Source organism: Nannospalax galili, unplaced genomic scaffold (assembly GCF_000622305.1).
Source record: "Nannospalax galili isolate Female #2095 unplaced genomic scaffold, S.galili_v1.0 scaffold466, whole genome shotgun sequence".
NCBI lineage: Eukaryota > Metazoa > Chordata > Mammalia > Rodentia > Spalacidae > Nannospalax > Nannospalax galili.
Genome location: NW_008355163.1, coordinates 42,044 through 52,238, shown reverse-complemented (window position 1 = coordinate 52,238; position 10,195 = coordinate 42,044). Strand labels below are relative to the sequence as shown.

Below are 10,195 nucleotides of genomic sequence, written 5' to 3'. Positions count from 1 at the left end.
TGTGAAAATTACAAATGAGTTAATCATATTTGTAATATAAAAGATCAATACACAAAAAAATCAAGTACATTTCTAAGATAATTGAGGAATTGCAAAGCCATATTAAACACAAAGTCACTTTCACAATCATTCCAAAGAAATCAATTACTTTATGAGATATTTTGTGAACGTAACAAAAGAAGTACAGGATTTGTATGTCAAAAGCTATAAAGGGTGGATCCCTGAGGCTAACTAGCTGGCCAGAATACCTTAAATGGTGATCTTCAGGTTCAGTGAGAGACCCTGTCTCAAGGGGATATTAGAATAGTAGCACAGGACACACACCATCCTCCTCTGTCCTCTGCACATGCTCAAATGGACAGATATGAACACACACATATGTATGCCACATATGTACCTAGGACTCCAAATACCACCATACCCCATGCATGTGCACACACGCATGCATACACACACACACACACACACACAACTCAAAATACTGAGAACAGTTATTTTCTTTTTTTATAATATAGGCAAATGAGCTCTTTTTTCACAATTAGACATCAGTGAACTTATTCTGAATTTGCATAAAAAGGCAAAGAAACAAGGACAGGTAGCATGTAGAACTTGATAGTTAAACCTTCCTGCTGAAGATACCACACATGTCGGTCACAGGACATGAAGAAATTAAGATGATCTGGCTAGGAAGCTTCCTCTCTGCTGACTAGGTCTCATAGTACTAGAAGACGCTATGCAGTCTGCTGGGGGAGGGGGAGTTATCAACAGTCTTACCCAGCTGTGAACCCTGTGAACTACATTAATGATCACATGGCAATATACGCCCATGGGTGCAGGAGTGGCACATACGTTATGGGGGTAACCAACTGCTTTCTAATTGGATTTAAGGCCCACTCCACAGAAGGAAACACATATCTGGTACTGCAAATACCCATGGTTAGGAAGCTCATAGGCCCCAGAGGTGAACCTACTACCATTATTTTGCTGAATGAATCTAATATTAAACTGTCCTCTAAATTCGTATCACTCTACTCTTAGATTAGTGCAGCTCTCAGACCACATCAGAGAAGTTTCTTTGTGCAGTGGATGATGGTTAACACAGAAATTCTCAAGTGGTTAAAGGGCAGAGAATAGGTGTCTGTAAAGTGTTCAGTCACAAATGGGACATCTATTTCACAACCCCTACTCTCAAGGTTCAGGTACCATCACACAAGAGAGGATGAGAAGATTGTAAAAACCAGAGGTTGGGGAGAAAACAAGTCTTCTGAACATTACAGGTCTGCTGCACTCATGAATTTATAGAAGTTGTGGTTGCCTGCACATGATCAAGCCATTCAGCATGCCAACTTGAAGTCAGGGAAGGGTTCATGAGACCCCACCCTTAACTGAGGAGCTACTGACAGTCGATGGCCTCTAGGGAAGGGAGAGTTCATTTACTTTAAGGTTATAGCCATTGGTAGGTCGATCATGTGCCAGCAGATGGCCCTGTACTCATGAGTATATAGAAGCACAAATTGGATTATTAAAATTAAAAACAGGACATGAAGTTGGGGGGTGGGGTAGGGAGTGAATCTAGGAGGAGTTATGGGAGGATTCGGGAAGGGGCCTGAGTATGATCAGAATACATTGTACATATGTATGAGATTCTCAAAGAATTAATAAAAATTGTATTTTAAGAAAAAATAAGTGGAATGATTCTGATAAAAGGGGAAGAATGAATAGTTCAACCTGATGGTGACTCACAGTGTAGCTACAGTAAAGGCTCTGTGTTGCTGTTGGAGGGATATACACTGAGAGCCTAGCAGACATAATACAGAGTGACAACCCCACTCACAAACACAGCCCCAATGATTTTCCTTCTTTCTTGGGTTCTCAATATAATAATGAAATCACTGAACAAATAGATCTACTCTTTCTGTTCATACTGATATGATTCCACAACAGAAAATGTTTCCCACCTGATGTGTGTGATATGTGTGAGTGTGTGTGTGTGCTCTTGTTCAGGTATGTGAGTGCCAGTGCATGTGTGCCATGGCACGTCTTGGCGGGGGCGGACAAAGGATAAACTTTGGGTGTTGAACCCCACCTTTCCATTTTGAGGGAGAGTCTCTTGTTCAATATTTCATGTGTCAAACTAACTGACCCATCAGCTTTTGAAAATCCATATGTCTCCACCCCTATTTCCCATAGCAGCATGCTGGAATCACAAATATGTATGCTACTGCACTCAACATTTATGTGGTTTATGGGACTCTGAACTCAGGCTGTCAGTCAATCTTGCACGGATATAACTTTTACCCACTGAGTCATCCCCATAATCCTACAGCTGATTTTTGATGAAGGCATAACACTGATTCAATGGTGAAAGAAGAAACTTGGAAAGATGTATAGAAAAGTGGGGAGGGGGAGTGTTATGTTAAAATTCATACTTCTTTCAACAAGTAACATGAAATAGATCACAGACTTAAATTCAAAACCTGTATCTATAAATTTAAGGGAAAACAATAAACAACACAAGAGGTCTACAGAATGAATTTTCAGACATGCTACCAAAAGTTGAATCCATAAAAGGAAAAATAGATGTATTACTGTCCTCTAAATGAGTTATGTAAAGATTCCTATTAAGTGCTGGTATCTGTGGGAATGCAAATTTGTGAAACCATGATAGAAATCAGCGTGGAGACTCCTCATAATCCTAAAAATAAAGCTACACCACTCCTCAGTATAAATCTGAAGGAATCTAAGCTAGCATACCAACGGATGAATGGTTAAAGAAAACGTCATATAGACACACACACACACACACACACACACACACACAATGGAGTTTGAATGGAGTCAGCTATAAAGAGCAAAATTATATCATTTGCAGGAAAATAGATGGAACTGGAAATAATGTTAAGTGAAATAAGCCAGATTCAGAATCATAAGAATATCATGTTTCTTCTCATCTATAGCAGATTTAAAACTGATGTGAAAATATAAGGGATGTATTTGGGGGACTGGAGAGATGGCTGTGCAATTAGGAGCACTGGTTGTTCTTGCAGAGGACCTGAGTTCGAGTCCCAGCACCCAAACAGAGGCTAACAACCATCTGTAACTCCAGTTCCAGGGAATCCAATTCCCTCTTCTTACTTCCTTGGGCATTGCATGACTCAGGTGCTCTTACACACATGCAGACAAAACACTTCTTCATATAAAATATAAATAATAAAATTTTTTTAAAAGATGATGTACTTGGAAAGAGGGAAAGGAATGAAGGAGGGGAAGTGGAGACATAGGAGGGTAATAGAGGTGGCAAATATGTTTTAAGGCAGAGTCTCACTATGTAGTTTTGGTTGGCTTGGAACTCACTATGTAGACCAGGCTGACCCTGGTCTTGCCTGTCTTTGTCTCCTGAGTCCTGGAATTAAAGGTCTGCATCACCATACCCTCTTCTTATACATTTATGGCCAATACCCTCTGAAGCTATAATTATTTGTAATTATTTCATGATAAAAGTTAATGCATAAACAGGGAACTGAGATAGCTCAGTGGGTAAGAGTGCTTGCTGTACAAGCTTGAGAATCTGAGTTCAAATCCCATAAAAAGCATCCATATAAAAAAGCTGGGTATGACCACATCAGCACACATGTGTGCATACACCATACACACAATAACACATACTTGCCACACTCACAGGCCAAAAAAATCCCTAATACATAAATAAGTGTTAAGATGCTTTGTGTGTGTGTGTGTGTGTGCCAAGATGCTTTTTAAATGGGTGCCTACCCACCGATTTGTAAAAACTGAATAACATTCTTTCACCAGCACTGTTTTGATCATGTCAGGGTCTGTGGTGACCAGTACAGGCTGTCAGCCCTCATACAACCTGTCGAGGGAAAATGGAGATGATTGAACCCAAGCAGATGAATTCTGTAGCTGGGAGCATGCCCAGGATACAGAGTTAGATCCTGGTGTTACATGACCCATATCCCCAGTTGTACAATCTATAGCAACATGAGTTCCTAATGCAAGTAAGTGATGTAGCTCATGCAGGGAAGAGACAAACAAAATAACTCAACAAAGAGATCATACTTAGAAATAAATGGGAGCATCTGTTAAGTCTGGGTGGTACAAACATGAACATTACCTGTGCCTTTTTTCTGTAAGTTTTACAAGTTCAAAACATTGGATTATCAAAAGGATGTTAGGTCAATAGAAAACTGAAGGTGAGTACCAAAGTGGTCACAAGTGAAAAAACGGTGTGAAGGGCAGTTGGGAATAAGCCAGAGGAGATCCAGGGCTGTGTGCTCTGAGCTGGATCACATGGTATTTCTGGGCTGTGGCCACTCGGCAGACCCTGTAGCCAGCCCTTAGTTTTCTGAAGTGGGTGAGAGAAGACAGAGAGGATGGAGAAGGCAGGGCCTCGTCCTACTGGCCAGTAGTGCACAATGGTTCCCCCTATTCCAGTTTGCTCAGCACATCTCCAGCAGCTCTGAAATGGAACACCTGCTGCAATGAACTGAGATCCTGTAAGACTGTAAATTCCATCAGCCAACAGGGAACACGGTGGTGGGATTATATCTTGTAATTCCTGTCAGTAGGATGAGTAGGTTATGGTAATATAGGAGGTGAGGGCAGGAGGATCTGGAGTTCAAGGCCAGCTTTGCCTGTATATCAAGGATTTTCTTTCCATAATGCATATTCTAGGAGGGTACAGCAAGTTTAGCCTGGACTACAGACGACATCTCAAGACAGTTAAAACAACAGTCAGTAAAATGAAGTAGAAAAGGAAATACTTGTATATTGTGTTTCCAATGCTTCTTAGTATCTCACAGTTTTTCCTTAAACACACAAATTCTATTAAAATTTTCTCTGAGGCTCAAGGAGCTGTTGGTAGTTCATGGCTGCTATGGGAGAAGATGTATCTTTCTTTTTGGGGAGAGTTGGCCACTCGTAGGGTACCCATATCCTAGTGAATGACCCAACACCTATACACATATAGGTAGCATTAACTGGACACAATAGGTTGAAATAAATATCTTTATAAAAAACTAGAAAACAATGGCCAGTTAGCTCAGTTGATTAGAGTGTGGTGCTAATAAAAAAATAAACAAAAAAGGAGAGCATAAAGTTGAGATGGAGCTACGTTAAGCAAATGCTAGAGAAGTTGGACAGAGGGAGTCAGGTGGATATGATTAAGATGTAGTGTGTGTGTGTGTGTGTGTGTGTGTGTGTGTGTACACATGCATGCACACATAAGAGAACTTCAAAGACTACATTTAAAATATTATTTAAAAAGGAAAGAAAATACAGAGTTTTAAATAAGAGAATTTTAGGCTTACATTAAAAATAAATCAACATGGGAAAAATGTAATAAAATACACACTGAATAGTCTTAAAAGATATATTTCGAATCAACTATAAGAGACCAAAGGAGCAATCATTGGAAAATAGTGGAATAGCCCAACCTTGGACAAAAAATCAGGTGGGTCAGCTTGAACCATTAAATCCTGGAGAAAAGTTAAAACATGCAACTTTCTCAATCTAATTAACTCTATGGACCACCACACCTGCAGACAAAGGGGACCCTTGGTAGGAAAAGCCTTTAAATACTTTTAAAATTTTATATGTATGAGTATTTTGCCTGCATGTACGTAGGTGCACCACATGCATGCCATGTCCACAGAGACCAGAAAATGGCATTGGATCCCCTAGAACTGGAGTTATAGATGGTTGTTAGCTGTCATATCGGTGCTGGGAACCAAACCTGCATCCTCTGCAAGCAGCCAGTGCTCTTAATACACAGTTTCACAAAAGGCTATAGGCTGTGCTGTCATCTATAAAGTGGGGTGCATAGTCACTTCAGATCATCCCAATAAAAGTTTCCAGAACACTTACCCACAAAGTTTTCCATATTTTTTATGAAATTCTTTATCAAACTTCCAAAATCCCTGGGAAAAGAAAGAAAGTAAAAACCAATATTATTATTTTTTATTAATTTACTTTTTATTTATGTGTCTATATGTGTGTATGTGTGTGTGCATGTGCGGCTGAGTGCCTGTGGAGGCCAAAATGGGAGTTGGATCACCCAGAGCTGAAGATACAGGTAGTTGTAAGTACTCTTCCAACATGAGTACTAGGAAAGGAACTCCAGTCCTCTACAAGAGCAGCAAACACCCTTAACCACAGGGCCATCTCTTCAGGTCCCCATTTTAAGTATACTGTCCCTATCTCTAGTTGTGAAACAAGTGATTTGAATGTTATGACTCCCCTTACTGGCAGAAAGACAGATGCTTTTATTCACAGATGCCCTAGTGGAAAGGTGAGAGATTACAGGGAATATTGGAAATGGAGATCTTAAAGTCATTCCTGACTTTTCTTCTAATTGCAGGAACATTTTCGGTCCACTATGAAGGACAGCTAACTCCATTGTACATGAAGGCCCACTTATCCTTGACCGTGAATGGCATCTAACTTCTTGTCTTTCTAAAGTGTTTTTGCTTCTCCATATTTTGTCTCTAAAAATCATCAAATTCTGAGTTATTGCTTCCATAGGAACACAAGGAAACTGAAATTAAGACAAAGCAAGGGAGATTCCTGGGGACGTGCATCATCTTGTATCTTCTTCAATTTCTCTCTTATTTACCTTGTGAATTCTCCCTAGAACACTAGTGGAATTATGAAATTGGAGAAACTGTCATCCTCTTTTAAATTAAAAGATTAGGTAAGCCTCAGGCAAGTTGTCGAGTCAGAAAGCAAGTGAGTGGAAAATGACAAAATCTTGCCTTCCAGGGTTCCCACTCAACACGGAAAGATGGAGAGATGCCAGCCCTACACACAACACTGCAAAGTAAATATGTGCTCTGGGTTTCCACTTCTGAAACACAGAAAGAAAACTTCTGCTAAGTTTTAGTTGTTGTATTATTAACTATGCAAATAAAAGCTTCCAGACATGGCCGTATTCCTACTGGAATCTGGTCTGGGGAAATGTAAATTGTCTTTTGAGGCTCAAAATTCTGAACATCAAATCCTCAACATGAGTGTTGGTATGCCAGAGATCTGAGCCGGTCAATGGCGGGAAATCAGGCTACAATGACTAACAATGAAGCCTTAGGGAAACTGTTCTCATTTTAGATGGGAGTTTTACACAGCTTCTGAACTACTAAAACCTCAGAACTTCTACCTAAGACCTGGCTATTTTTACTGATGGAACTAAGCCAGTCTTGGCAATTTCAAGAATCAAAACAGAGAATTCAAATAACACTCACACTGCAATAAGCAAGAACAGTTCCCAAGAAAGGCAAAGGTTTGGGCCCAGGAATTCCCAGCTTCTCAAAAATTCCATGTGTTTTGGTTCCATATCTATAAATTAAAGAGAAAGTTATTTCATAGGGATGGTCACTGAATATTATGGGGGATCACCAGTCATGGACACGGGAACTGTAACATTCAAGCAGGAGAGGTAACATGTAGGTAACAAATAACAGCAGGAACTCCAACTGCAATAATGATTTTGCTCTTCACTCTTTCACATTCTCTGAGAGCACAAAAGTGAAATCGTTGGGCTCTAAATCCTAAAGAGTTATTGATAAATGTCCCTAAACTTGAACTTATGTGTTCATGTGACTCGTACTAGAGTTCTTATATGCCATGTCATTCACTTGTGTTACTTAGGAAATTGGATGCCAACACATATGCCTTTCTGGTGACCTTCAGTGGGAGCCCGTACCCACAAGTGTGCCTGAGAGTTCTTCCATGAGAGGAGATGAGCACTCCCCATTCCTCCCAATTCACACATGGATTACATTAATGGCTCATCCATTTCCTTGTTCACCTACACTGAGAGATTCACATGACTTGCCGGACAGGTATATCAAACCTGCAAAACAAGTATATTTCAAAGCACACATGCAATCTATACCATGTATTCATTTATGCATTAGGGTTACATTCCTCACAATATTATAAAAAGATTAATCTACTTTAAACATATCTGTTATTACAAATAGTGAGACCAACAGCCCCACCTCAACATTCTGAAGGGAGAGGCTTGGCTTTTTTCAAATAAACATTAGGATTGAATAAAAGGAAATGAAAACATTTCACTTAATTGTATAATATCATCAGATGTAAAATAGATTGCCCCAGTACTCCGAATACTTAGCCTTTCCTTCACAGATTAAACCAGGTTTGTATTTTCAAATCATTTTGAGTGTCTACTCCTCATTAAAGTAAATTGGTTATAGAAGTTAAATGTGATGTTTGTGTGGGGCAGAGGGAGCATCTATTACCCACAGACACACAAACACAGCAGTAGAATGCTCCAGGCACAGTGGTGGCATATGACTGTCATCCTGGAACTTGTGATAACTCCTCTTTCCATTCGTACCATTATGTCAGGAATTCCAACATTGAAAGGATGCATGTGCAAGCTTCCCATGGCCTGAAAGCCTCTGCTTCCCTGTGTTCGTGAACCAACCCTGGCTCTTACAATCTTTCCACCCCCTCTTCCACATCTGGGTACAGATGCTTGACTGTATAGTACTTAACATGCATGGCAGAATGCATGAGCTCCAGTGTGGGGTTAGGGTGCATGGATGGAAGAGGGGTCTAAATTTGATTAAGAACTGCTATATGAAATGTACAAAAGCTCAATAAAGAAATATTTTTAAAAAGAAAGGAATGCAATGTGTTGGGCAGTTTTGATACTCCTATTGAAACGTACAGAAAATATTTAAAATATAGTTCATGGTTGCTGCCTTTTGGATTGCAAGTAGATTTCATATATTACGAGAAATAAATCCCAATACTGATGCTAGTATATGGGAGGGGGGAAAGCTTCAGGAAATGAATAAAAGTCAAGTCAAGTCTTTTTGCTTTAAAGATTCATCATTTAGAAGTAAACAGTTCTGCACATTACAGAGTGGAGGCATTGAGTTTAGAGAGCAGAGAGTTCCAGGGAAGGGTAACAAAACAAGGGAGAAGTTGAGCCTATTATAAAGCCTGAATACACTAGGGGCATTGTGTAAGCTGTGCTAGAAATGACAGCTTGGAGAAGAAACTACCCATGTGCTCAAGAAGCAACCCTACCCTTCTCTTGCATCAGAGAACACAGAGTCAAAGATAATGACATAAAAACTTCTATCACCCCCAGAATCCTGGAACTTTGCAGAAGATGCCGCCCTTCCCACACAATGACCAGTTATTTGTAATCTGCTTGTTTTGAGCTCTGGTTGATTAATCCAGGGTTAAGATGACACTCAGTTAGAGGAGTCTCCCCAAGATTAAATGATATCACTAAATCTTCCTAGCTACAGCAAGTGGATTTTAATGAAGAGGAAAAATTATTCCCTTGGAGAGATCTGCATAAGATCAACAGTAACCCTTTAGGTGTTTATAGCCACCCACTCTGAAGCACCTTCACTTTTATTTTCCCTTTTGATTATCCAAGCTAATACGGGAAACTTAATAGCCCAATTCATATCCTAAATCCTAGACCACAGAGGAGGGGACAGTGACTCACAGGTAAAGGAGCACCAGGCTGGTAGCCAGCAGCACCCAGGTTTCCAAGGAGAAGTTCGGGATTGGGTCCATCGCTGTTTCTTTAAGCAAGTCTCTCCTCTGAATTTTACTTTGAGCTGTGTGTGCTGTGCCTTGCAGGGCTGAGCCTTCTGAGCTCCCTGCCCTGCCAGCTTGTGATTCAGAGAAGCCAGCCTGCAGTGTTAGTGGTGAGAAAGGAGATGAGGCTGGGCTTGCAGCCAATAGAAACACCACCTTGCCCCACCCACAGTTCCAAAAGCCAGGTGCACTCTCCACCTCCGCACCTGGCAAAGGATCATGGAGGTGCCTACTTTGATCTTTGCATTCATTTGATAGAAATATTTTTAAAAATACAACCCATATTATCATTGAGTCTTAAGGCATTGCTGTATCACAAACTCAGGTGAAATCATTAACTTTAATTCTCATCTAACCTGTCCTTGTATCCAGGATCCTATTATTCCTGATAGTAGAAATTCACCCATATAAGCTCCTTCACATAGTTATTCATGCAGTTTCCTCTGCCTGGAGTGTCCTGTGCCCCACAGAAGACTCATTCACCCTTCAAAACCCAGCTCAGTCAAAAGTACATCTGGAAGAGTCCTTCCTCACCAACCTTGTCAGATAGAAACACTTTGTCTCCTAGACAATCTTTATTATGTCGAGCACA

At 40.3% G+C, this 10,195-nt stretch overlaps 1 pseudogene; it reads right to left on the bottom strand.

Moving 5' to 3' along the window:
• Positions 1-9,579, bottom strand: part of LOC103749398 — a 32,743-nt pseudogene extending 23,164 nt beyond the window's left edge.
• Between the last annotated feature and the right edge of the window lie 616 nt (positions 9,580-10,195).